The 12,542-nt window shown below is 38.1% G+C and overlaps 1 protein-coding gene across 4 annotated transcripts in view; it reads left to right on the forward strand.

Moving 5' to 3' along the window:
* si:ch211-186j3.6 (neural-cadherin) overlaps positions 1-12,542 on the forward strand; it is a 182,404-nt gene that overhangs the window by 167,095 nt on the left and 2,767 nt on the right. The gene's annotated exons all lie outside the window — the stretch shown is intronic.

The raw sequence follows: 12,542 nt of genomic DNA on the forward strand, positions 1-12,542 counted from the left end.
AACGACATACTAACCCCTTACGTTTTTTGTCAAAATGACCAAATTAAAAACCTGGCATTTTATGCCGTTTTTGGGTGCTTCTGGGGCCCCTGTTGAGTGCCTGTGAGGTTTAACCTTTATTTTTGACCAGAAAAGTGCATTTTCAGCAAGTTGAAAAAATCTGAAAAAAACGACATACTAACCCCTTACGTTTTTTGTCAAAATGACCAAATTCAAACATTGGCATTTTATGCCGTTTTTGGGTGCTTCTGGGGCCCCTGTTGAGTGAGTGTGAGGTTTCCCCTTTATTTTTGACCAGAAAAGTGCATTTTCAGCAAGTTGAAAAAATCTGAAAAAAACGACATACTAACCCCTTACGTTTTTTGTCAAAATGACCAAATTCAAACATTGGCTTTTTATGCCGTTTTTGGGTGCTTCTGGGGCCCCTATTGAGTATGTGTGAGGTTTCCCCTTTATTTTTGACCAGAAAAGTGCATTTTCAGCAAGTTGAAAAAATCTGAAAAAAACGACATACTAACCCCTTACGTTTTTTGTCAAAATGACCAAATTAAAAACCTGGCATTTTATGCCGTTTTTGGGTGCTTCTGGGGCCCCTGTTGAGTGCCTGTGAGGTTTAACCTTTATTTTTGACCAGAAAAGTGCATTTTCAGCAAGTTGAAAAAATCTGAAAAAAACGACATACTAACCCCTTACGTTTTTTGTCAAAATGACCAAATTCAAACATTGGCATTTTATGCCGTTTTTGGGTGCTTCTGGGGCCCCTGTTGAGTGAGTGTGAGGTTTAACCTTTATTTTTGACCTGAAAAGTGCATTTTCAGCAAGTTGAAAAAATCTGAAAAAAACGACATACTAACCCCTTACGTTTTTTGTCAAAATGACCAAATTCAAACATTGGCTTTTTATGCCGTTTTTGGGTGCTTCTGGGGCCCCTGTTGAGTGTGTGTGAGGTTTCCCCTTTATTTTTGATCAGAAAAGTGCATTTTCAGCAAGTTGAAAAAATCTGAAAAAAACGACATACTAACCCCTTACGTTTTTTGTCAAAATGACCAAATTCAAACGTTGGCATTTTATGCCGTTTTTGGGTGCTTCTGGGGCCCCTGTTGAGTGTGTGTGAGGTTTAACCTTTATTTTTGACCAGAAAAGTGCATTTTCAGCAAGTTGAAAAAATCAGAAAAAAACGACATACTAACCCCTTACGTTTTTTGTCAAAATGACCAAATTCAAACATTGGCATTTTATGCCGTTTTTGGGTGCTTCTGGGGCCCCTGTTGAGTGTGTGTGAGGTTTCCCCTTTATTTTTGACCAGAAAAGTGCATTTTCAGCAAGTTGAAAAAATCAGAAAAAAACGACATACTAACCCCTTACGTTTTTTGTCAAAATGACCAAATTCGAACATTGGCTTTTCATGCCGTTTTTGGGTGCTTCTGGGGCCCCTGTTGAGTGTGTGTGAGGTTTCCCCTTTATTTTTGACCAGAAAAGTGCATTTTCAGCAAGTTGAAAAAATCTGAAAAAAACGACATACTAACCCCTTACGTTTTTTGTCAAAATGACCAAATTAAAAACCTGGCATTTTATGCCGTTTTTGGGTGCTTCTGGGGCCCCTGTTGAGTGCCTGTGAGGTTTAACCTTTATTTTTGACCAGAAAAGTGCATTTTCAGCAAGTTGAAAAAATCTGAAAAAAACGACATACTAACCCCTTACGTTTTTTGTCAAAATGACCAAATTCAAACATTGGCTTTTTATGCCGTTTTTGGGTGCTTCTGGGGCCCCTGTTGAGTGTGTGTGAGGTTTAACCTTTATTTTTGACCAGAAAAGTGCATTTTCAGCAAGTTGAAAAAATCTGAAAAAAACGACATACTAACCCCTTACGTTTTTTGTCAAAATGACCAAATTCAAACATTGGCTTTTTATGCCGTTTTTGGGTGCTTCTGGGGCCCCTGTTGAGTGCCTGTGAGGTTTAACCTTTATTTTTGACCAGAAAAGTGCATTTTCAGCAAGTTGAAAAAATCTGAAAAAAACGACATACTAACCCCTTACGTTTTTTGTCAAAATGACCAAATTCAAACATTGGCTTTTTATGCCGTTTTTGGGTGCTTCTGGGGCCCCTGTTGAGTGTGTGTGAGGTTTAACCTTTATTTTTGACCAGAAAAGTGCATTTTCAGCAAGTTGAAAAAATCAGAAAAAAACGACATACTAACCCCTTACGTTTTTTGTCAAAATGACCAAATTCAAACATTGGCATTTTATGCCGTTTTTGGGTGCTTCTGGGGCCCCTGTTGAGTGTGTGTGAGGTTTCCCCTTTATTTTTGACCAGAAAAGTGCATTTTCAGCAAGTTGAAAAAATCAGAAAAAAACGACATACTAACCCCTTACGTTTTTTGTCAAAATGACCAAATTCAAACATTGGCTTTTTATGCCGTTTTTGGGTGCTTCTGGGGCCCCTATTGAGTATGTGTGAGGTTTCCCCTTTATTTTTGACCAGAAAAGTGCATTTTCAGCAAGTTGAAAAAATCTGAAAAAAACGACATACTAACCCCTTACGTTTTTTGTCAAAATGACCAAATTAAAAACCTGGCATTTTATGCCGTTTTTGGGTGCTTCTGGGGCCCCTGTTGAGTGCCTGTGAGGTTTAACCTTTATTTTTGACCAGAAAAGTGCATTTTCAGCAAGTTGAAAAAATCTGAAAAAAACGACATACTAACCCCTTACGTTTTTTGTCAAAATGACCAAATTCAAACATTGGCATTTTATGCCGTTTTTGGGTGCTTCTGGGGCCCCTGTTGAGTGTGTGTGAGGTTTCCCCTTTATTTTTGACCAGAAAAGTGCATTTTCAGCAAGTTGAAAAAATCAGAAAAAAACGACATACTAACCCCTTACGTTTTTTGTCAAAATGACCAAATTCGAACATTGGCTTTTCATGCCGTTTTTGGGTGCTTCTGGGGCCCCTGTTGAGTGTGTGTGAGGTTTCCCCTTTATTTTTGACCAGAAAAGTGCATTTTCAGCAAGTTGAAAAAATCTGAAAAAAACGACATACTAACCCCTTACGTTTTTTGTCAAAATGACCAAATTCAAACATTGGCTTTTTATGCCGTTTTTGGGTGCTTCTGGGGCCCCTATTGAGTATGTGTGAGGTTTCCCCTTTATTTTTGACCAGAAAAGTGCATTTTCAGCAAGTTGAAAAAATCTGAAAAAAACGACATACTAACCCCTTACGTTTTTTGTCAAAATGACCAAATTAAAAACCTGGCATTTTATGCCGTTTTTGGGTGCTTCTGGGGCCCCTGTTGAGTGCCTGTGAGGTTTAACCTTTATTTTTGACCAGAAAAGTGCATTTTCAGCAAGTTGAAAAAATCTGAAAAAAACGACATACTAACCCCTTACGTTTTTTGTCAAAATGACCAAATTCAAACATTGGCTTTTTATGCCGTTTTTGGGTGCTTCTGGGGCCCCTGTTGAGTGTGTGTGAGGTTTAACCTTTATTTTTGACCAGAAAAGTGCATTTTCAGCAAGTTGAAAAAATCTGAAAAAAACGACATACTAACCCCTTACGTTTTTTGTCAAAATGACCAAATTCAAACATTGGCTTTTTATGCCGTTTTTGGGTGCTTCTGGGGCCCCTGTTGAGTGTGTGTGAGGTTTAACCTTTATTTTTGACCAGAAAAGTGCATTTTCAGCAAGTTGAAAAAATCTGAAAAAAACGACATACTAACCCCTTACGTTTTTTGTCAAAATGACCAAATTCAAACATTGGCTTTTTATGCCGTTTTTGGGTGCTTCTGGGGCCCCTATTGAGTATGTGTGAGGTTTCCCCTTTATTTTTGACCAGAAAAGTGCATTTTCAGCAAGTTGAAAAAATCTGAAAAAAACGACATACTAACCCCTTACGTTTTTTGTCAAAATGACCAAATTAAAAACCTGGCATTTTATGCCGTTTTTGGGTGCTTCTGGGGCCCCTGTTGAGTGCCTGTGAGGTTTAACCTTTATTTTTGACCAGAAAAGTGCATTTTCAGCAAGTTGAAAAAATCTGAAAAAAACGACATACTAACCCCTTACGTTTTTTGTCAAAATGACCAAATTCAAACATTGGCTTTTTATGCCGTTTTTGGGTGCTTCTGGGGCCCCTGTTGAGTGTGTGTGAGGTTTAACCTTTATTTTTGACCAGAAAAGTGCATTTTCAGCAAGTTGAAAAAATCTGAAAAAAACGACATACTAACCCCTTACGTTTTTTGTCAAAATGACCAAATTCAAACATTGGCTTTTTATGCCGTTTTTGGGTGCTTCTGGGGCCCCTGTTGAGTGCCTGTGAGGTTTAACCTTTATTTTTGACCAGAAAAGTGCATTTTCAGCAAGTTGAAAAAATCTGAAAAAAACGACATACTAACCCCTTACGTTTTTTGTCAAAATGACCAAATTCAAACATTGGCTTTTTATGCCGTTTTTGGGTGCTTCTGGGGCCCCTGTTGAGTGTGTGTGAGGTTTAACCTTTATTTTTGACCAGAAAAGTGCATTTTCAGCAAGTTGAAAAAATCAGAAAAAAACGACATACTAACCCCTTACGTTTTTTGTCAAAATGACCAAATTCAAACATTGGCATTTTATGCCGTTTTTGGGTGCTTCTGGGGCCCCTGTTGAGTGTGTGTGAGGTTTCCCCTTTATTTTTGACCAGAAAAGTGCATTTTCAGCAAGTTGAAAAAATCAGAAAAAAACGACATACTAACCCCTTACGTTTTTTGTCAAAATGACCAAATTCAAACATTGGCTTTTTATGCCGTTTTTGGGTGCTTCTGGGGCCCCTATTGAGTATGTGTGAGGTTTCCCCTTTATTTTTGACCAGAAAAGTGCATTTTCAGCAAGTTGAAAAAATCTGAAAAAAACGACATACTAACCCCTTACGTTTTTTGTCAAAATGACCAAATTAAAAACCTGGCATTTTATGCCGTTTTTGGGTGCTTCTGGGGCCCCTGTTGAGTGCCTGTGAGGTTTAACCTTTATTTTTGACCAGAAAAGTGCATTTTCAGCAAGTTGAAAAAATCTGAAAAAAACGACATACTAACCCCTTACGTTTTTTGTCAAAATGACCAAATTCAAACATTGGCTTTTTATGCCGTTTTTGGGTGCTTCTGGGGCCCCTGTTGAGTGTGTGTGAGGTTTCCCCTTTATTTTTGATCAGAAAAGTGCATTTTCAGCAAGTTGAAAAAATCTGAAAAAAACGACATACTAACCCCTTACGTTTTTTGTCAAAATGACCAAATTCAAACATTGGCTTTTTATGCCGTTTTTGGGTGCTTCTGGGGCCCCTGTTGAGTGCCTGTGAGGTTTAACCTTTATTTTTGACCAGAAAAGTGCATTTTCAGCAAGTTGAAAAAATCTGAAAAAAACGACATACTAACCCCTTACGTTTTTTGTCAAAATGACCAAATTCAAACATTGGCATTTTATGCCGTTTTTGGGTGCTTCTGGGGCCCCTGTTGAGTGTGTGTGAGGTTTCCCCTTTATTTTTGACCAGAAAAGTGCATTTTCAGCAAGTTGAAAAAATCAGAAAAAAACGACATACTAACCCCTTACGTTTTTTGTCAAAATGACCAAATTCGAACATTGGCTTTTCATGCCGTTTTTGGGTGCTTCTGGGGCCCCTGTTGAGTGTGTGTGAGGTTTCCCCTTTATTTTTGACCAGAAAAGTGCATTTTCAGCAAGTTGAAAAAATCTGAAAAAAACGACATACTAACCCCTTACGTTTTTTGTCAAAATGACCAAATTAAAAACCTGGCATTTTATGCCGTTTTTGGGTGCTTCTGGGGCCCCTGTTGAGTGCCTGTGAGGTTTAACCTTTATTTTTGACCAGAAAAGTGCATTTTCAGCAAGTTGAAAAAATCTGAAAAAAACGACATACTAACCCCTTACGTTTTTTGTCAAAATGACCAAATTCAAACATTGGCTTTTTATGCCGTTTTTGGGTGCTTCTGGGGCCCCTGTTGAGTGTGTGTGAGGTTTAACCTTTATTTTTGACCAGAAAAGTGCATTTTCAGCAAGTTGAAAAAATCTGAAAAAAACGACATACTAACCCCTTACGTTTTTTGTCAAAATGACCAAATTCAAACATTGGCTTTTTATGCCGTTTTTGGGTGCTTCTGGGGCCCCTGTTGAGTGTGTGTGAGGTTTAACCTTTATTTTTGACCAGAAAAGTGCATTTTCAGCAAGTTGAAAAAATCTGAAAAAAACGACATACTAACCCCTTACGTTTTTTGTCAAAATGACCAAATTCAAACATTGGCTTTTTATGCCGTTTTTGGGTGCTTCTGGGGCCCCTGTTGAGTGCCTGTGAGGTTTAACCTTTATTTTTGACCAGAAAAGTGCATTTTCAGCAAGTTGAAAAAATCTGAAAAAAACGACATACTAACCCCTTACGTTTTTTGTCAAAATGACCAAATTCAAACATTGGCTTTTTATGCCGTTTTTGGGTGCTTCTGGGGCCCCTGTTGAGTGTGTGTGAGGTTTAACCTTTATTTTTGACCAGAAAAGTGCATTTTCAGCAAGTTGAAAAAATCTGAAAAAAACGACATACTAACCCCTTACGTTTTTTGTCAAAATGACCAAATTCAAACATTGGCATTTTATGCAGTTTTTGGGTGCTTCTGGGGCCCCTGTTGAGTGTGTGTGAGGTTTAACCTTTATTTTTGATCAGAAAAGTGCATTTTCAGCAAGTTGAAAAAATCAGAAAAAAACGACATACTAACCCCTTACGTTTTTTGTCAAAATGACCAAATTCGAACATTGGCTTTTCATGCCGTTTTTGGGTGCTTCTGGGGCCCCTGTTGAGTGTGTGTGAGGTTTCCCCTTTATTTTTGACCAGAAAAGTGCATTTTCAGCAAGTTGAAAAAATCTGAAAAAAACGACATACTAACCCCTTACGTTTTTTGTCAAAATGACCAAATTCAAACATTGGCTTTTTATGCCGTTTTTGGGTGCTTCTGGGGCCCCTATTGAGTATGTGTGAGGTTTCCCCTTTATTTTTGACCAGAAAAGTGCATTTTCAGCAAGTTGAAAAAATCTGAAAAAAACGACATACTAACCCCTTACGTTTTTTGTCAAAATGACCAAATTAAAAACCTGGCATTTTATGCCGTTTTTGGGTGCTTCTGGGGCCCCTGTTGAGTGCCTGTGAGGTTTAACCTTTATTTTTGACCAGAAAAGTGCATTTTCAGCAAGTTGAAAAAATCTGAAAAAAACGACATACTAACCCCTTACGTTTTTTGTCAAAATGACCAAATTAAAAACCTGGCATTTTATGCCGTTTTTGGGTGCTTCTGGGGCCCCTGTTGAGTGCCTGTGAGGTTTAACCTTTATTTTTGACCAGAAAAGTGCATTTTCAGCAAGTTGAAAAAATCTGAAAAAAACGACATACTAACCCCTTACGTTTTTTGTCAAAATGACCAAATTCAAACATTGGCATTTTATGCCGTTTTTGGGTGCTTCTGGGGCCCCTGTTGAGTGAGTGTGAGGTTTAACCTTTATTTTTGACCTGAAAAGTGCATTTTCAGCAAGTTGAAAAAATCTGAAAAAAACGACATACTAACCCCTTACGTTTTTTGTCAAAATGACCAAATTCAAACATTGGCTTTTTATGCCGTTTTTGGGTGCTTCTGGGGCCCCTGTTGAGTGTGTGTGAGGTTTCCCCTTTATTTTTGATCAGAAAAGTGCATTTTCAGCAAGTTGAAAAAATCTGAAAAAAACGACATACTAACCCCTTACGTTTTTTGTCAAAATGACCAAATTCAAACGTTGGCATTTTATGCCGTTTTTGGGTGCTTCTGGGGCCCCTGTTGAGTGTGTGTGAGGTTTAACCTTTATTTTTGACCTGAAAAGTGCATTTTCAGCAAGTTGAAAAAATCTGAAAAAAACGACATACTAACCCCTTACGTTTTTTGTCAAAATGACCAAATTCAAACATTGGCTTTTTATGCCGTTTTTGGGTGCTTCTGGGGCCCCTGTTGAGTGTGTGTGAGGTTTCCCCTTTATTTTTGATCAGAAAAGTGCATTTTCAGCAAGTTGAAAAAATCTGAAAAAAACGACATACTAACCCCTTACGTTTTTTGTCAAAATGACCAAATTCAAACGTTGGCATTTTATGCCGTTTTTGGGTGCTTCTGGGGCCCCTGTTGAGTGTGTGTGAGGTTTAACCTTTATTTTTGACCAGAAAAGTGCATTTTCAGCAAGTTGAAAAAATCAGAAAAAAACGACATACTAACCCCTTACGTTTTTTGTCAAAATGACCAAATTCAAACATTGGCATTTTATGCCGTTTTTGGGTGCTTCTGGGGCCCCTGTTGAGTGTGTGTGAGGTTTCCCCTTTATTTTTGACCAGAAAAGTGCATTTTCAGCAAGTTGAAAAAATCAGAAAAAAACGACATACTAACCCCTTACGTTTTTTGTCAAAATGACCAAATTCGAACATTGGCTTTTCATGCCGTTTTTGGGTGCTTCTGGGGCCCCTGTTGAGTGTGTGTGAGGTTTCCCCTTTATTTTTGACCAGAAAAGTGCATTTTCAGCAAGTTGAAAAAATCTGAAAAAAACGACATACTAACCCCTTACGTTTTTTGTCAAAATGACCAAATTCAAACATTGGCTTTTTATGCCGTTTTTGGGTGCTTCTGGGGCCCCTATTGAGTATGTGTGAGGTTTCCCCTTTATTTTTGACCAGAAAAGTGCATTTTCAGCAAGTTGAAAAAATCTGAAAAAAACGACATACTAACCCCTTACGTTTTTTGTCAAAATGACCAAATTAAAAACCTGGCATTTTATGCCGTTTTTGGGTGCTTCTGGGGCCCCTGTTGAGTGCCTGTGAGGTTTAACCTTTATTTTTGACCAGAAAAGTGCATTTTCAGCAAGTTGAAAAAATCTGAAAAAAACGACATACTAACCCCTTACGTTTTTTGTCAAAATGACCAAATTAAAAACCTGGCATTTTATGCCGTTTTTGGGTGCTTCTGGGGCCCCTGTTGAGTGCCTGTGAGGTTTAACCTTTATTTTTGACCAGAAAAGTGCATTTTCAGCAAGTTGAAAAAATCTGAAAAAAACGACATACTAACCCCTTACGTTTTTTGTCAAAATGACCAAATTCAAACATTGGCTTTTTATGCCGTTTTTGGGTGCTTCTGGGGCCCCTGTTGAGTGCCTGTGAGGTTTAACCTTTATTTTTGACCAGAAAAGTGCATTTTCAGCAAGTTGAAAAAATCTGAAAAAAACGACATACTAACCCCTTACGTTTTTTGTCAAAATGACCAAATTCAAACATTGGCTTTTTATGCCGTTTTTGGGTGCTTCTGGGGCCCCTGTTGAGTGTGTGTGAGGTTTCCTCTTTATTTTTGACCAGAAAAGTGCATTTTCAGCAAGTTGAAAAAATCAGAAAAAAACGACATACTAACCCCTTACGTTTTTTGTCAAAATGACCAAATTCAAACATTGGCTTTTTATGCCGTTTTTGGGTGCTTCTGGGGCCCCTGTTGAGTGTGTGTGAGGTTTAACCTTTATTTTTGACCAGAAAAGTGCATTTTCAGCAAGTTGAAAAAATCTGAAAAAAACGACATACTAACCCCTTACGTTTTTTGTCAAAATGACCAAATTCAAACATTGGCTTTTTATGCCGTTTTTGGGTGCTTCTGGGGCCCCTGTTGAGTGTGTGTGAGGTTTCCTCTTTATTTTTGACCAGAAAAGTGCATTTTCAGCAAGTTGAAAAAATCAGAAAAAAACGACATACTAACCCAGGGGTGTCAAACTCATTTCGCATCGTGGGCCACATACGGCCTAGGGAGATGTCAAGTGGGCCGGACCATTAAAATTATACCATACTCTGCTATAAATAACCAAAATATCATGTCTTTCCTTTGTTTTGGTGTAAAGAAGCACAAGAACTTTAGGAAAATATTGAAATTTAATGAACTATCCTTTTACAAAACATTTCATGAAACACCTCATATTTCCTTAGACAAATGTGCAATTTACTTTTATCATTCACAAATATGCATTGCAACTGATCCCACTGATTGTACAAAGGCACAAAACTTTAATTGGTACTGAAAAATATAGTAATGCACTTTCAGATTAAATGAGACTTTTAAAGAAAGGGATTTTTAAACCACTTACACATACGCATATAAAATCTAAATGTAATCCCTGCGTACACCTTACAAACTAAGGAGAGTGATTTTAAATGTGTAATGAAGAAAGTGTTCGCCTGTCCTGTAAATCTGTAAACTTCATACATGAAACATACATACACATACAATATATACTGAAAATTTATGGAGTTGTATGAACAGTAGAATTCCATCACACAACTTTTGTTTTGAAGCTGCTGACTAACATTAAAGTGCACATTTTTTAAATCACCACAGTAAGGATTCATCTTCACAGAGCTGTATTCTTTCAATGCAAACAGTAAGCCGTCATATTTTTCGCTGTGATGAGTCTCGTAGTGGCGTCGAATATTATATTCCTTCAATACCGAAACTAGTTGCAAACACACCAAGCACAAAGGTTTTCCGTGCATCTCTGTAAATAAATAGGACGTGGTCCATTTTTCTTTGAAAATTCTACACTCCTTCTACTTTTCTCCGTTTGGATAACGACATTTTGGCTAATGAGGGTGTAGTGGAGAGGTAGAGACCAAGGTATTAACAACGTCGTAACAAGCAGCAGATGGCGCATTGATACCGTCTGCTGTTTTCAGTCTGTCTCAGTGATGCGGCTTGTCTTCTACTCTGATGGAAAGAGTGCGCCCCTTAGCGGATAATCCATGAATTGCAGCAAATTAAAAATATTAATTCCATGTCTTTTATGCATTTTTTCCACTTTGAAATTATCCTGCGGGCCTGATCGAACCTCCTTGGGGGCCGGTTCCGGCCCGCGGGCCGTATGTTTGACACCCCTGTACTAACCCCTTACGTTTTTTGTCAAAATGACCAAATTCAAACATTGGCTTTTTATGCCGTTTTTGGGTGCTTCTGGGGCCCCTGTTGAGTGCCTGTGAGGTTTAACCTTTATTTTTGACCAGAAAAGTGCATTTTCAGCAAGTTGAAAAAATCTGAAAAAAACGACATACTAACCCCTTTCGTTTTTTGTCAAAATGACCAAATTCAAACATTGGCTTTTTATGCCGTTTTTGGGTGCTTCTGGGGCCCCTGTTGAGTGTGTGTGAGGTTTAACCTTTATTTTTGACCAGAAAAGTGCATTTTCAGCAAGGTGAAAAAATCTGAAAAAAACGACATACTAACCCCTTACGTTTTTTTGTCAAAATGACCAAATTCAAACATTGGCTTTTTATGCCGTTTTTGGGTGCTTCTGGGGCCCCTGTTGAGTGTGTGTGAGGTTTCCCCCTTATTTTTGACCAGAAAAGTGCATTTTCAGCAAGTTGAAAAAATCTGAAAAAAACGACATACTAACCCCTTACGTTTTTTGTCAAAATGACCAAATTCAAACATTGGCTTTTTATGCCGTTTTTGGGTGCTTCTGGGGCCCCTGTTGAGTGTGTGTGAGGTTTAACCTTTATTTTTGACCAGAAAAGTGCATTTTCAGCAAGTTGAAAAAATCTGAAAAAAACGACATACTAACCCCTTACGTTTTTTGTCAAAATGACCAAATTCAAACATTGGCTTTTTATGCCGTTTTTGGGTGCTTCTGGGGCCCCTGTTGAGTGCCTGTGAGGTTTAACCTTTATTTTTGACCAGAAAAGTGCATTTTCAGCAAGTTGAAAAAATCTGAAAAAAACGACATACTAACCCCTTACGTTTTTTGTCAAAATGACCAAATTCAAACATTGGCTTTTTATGCCGTTTTTGGGTGCTTCTGGGGCCCCTGTTGAGTGTGTGTGAGGTTTCCTCTTTATTTTTGACCAGAAAAGTGCATTTTCAGCAAGTTGAAAAAATCTGAAAAAAACGACATACTAACCCCTTACGTTTTTTGTCAAAATGACCAAATTCAAACATTGGCTTTTTATGCCGTTTTTGGGTGCTTCTGGGGCCCCTGTTGAGTGTGTGTGAGGTTTAACCTTTATTTTTGACCAGAAAAGTGCATTTTCAGCAAGTTGAAAAAATCTGAAAAAAACGACATACTAACCCCTTACGTTTTTTGTCAAAATGACCAAATTCAAACATTGGCTTTTTATGCCGTTTTTGGGTGCTTCTGGGGCCCCTGTTGAGTGCCTGTGAGGTTTAACCTTTATTTTTGACCAGAAAAGTGCATTTTCAGCAAGTTGAAAAAATCTGAAAAAAACGACATACTAACCCCTTACGTTTTTTGTCAAAATGACCAAATTCAAACATTGGCTTTTTATGCCGTTTTTGGGTGCTTCTGGGGCCCCTGTTGAGTGTGTGTGAGGTTTCCTCTTTATTTTTGACCAGAAAAGTGCATTTTCAGCAAGTTGAAAAAATCTGAAAAAAACGACATACTAACCCCTTACGTTTTTTGTCAAAATGACCAAATTCAAACATTGGCTTTTTATGCCGTTTTTGGGTGCTTCTGGGGCCCCTGTTGAGTGTGTGTGAGGT

Source organism: Doryrhamphus excisus, chromosome 7, assembly GCF_030265055.1.
Source record: "Doryrhamphus excisus isolate RoL2022-K1 chromosome 7, RoL_Dexc_1.0, whole genome shotgun sequence".
NCBI lineage: Eukaryota > Metazoa > Chordata > Actinopteri > Syngnathiformes > Syngnathidae > Doryrhamphus > Doryrhamphus excisus.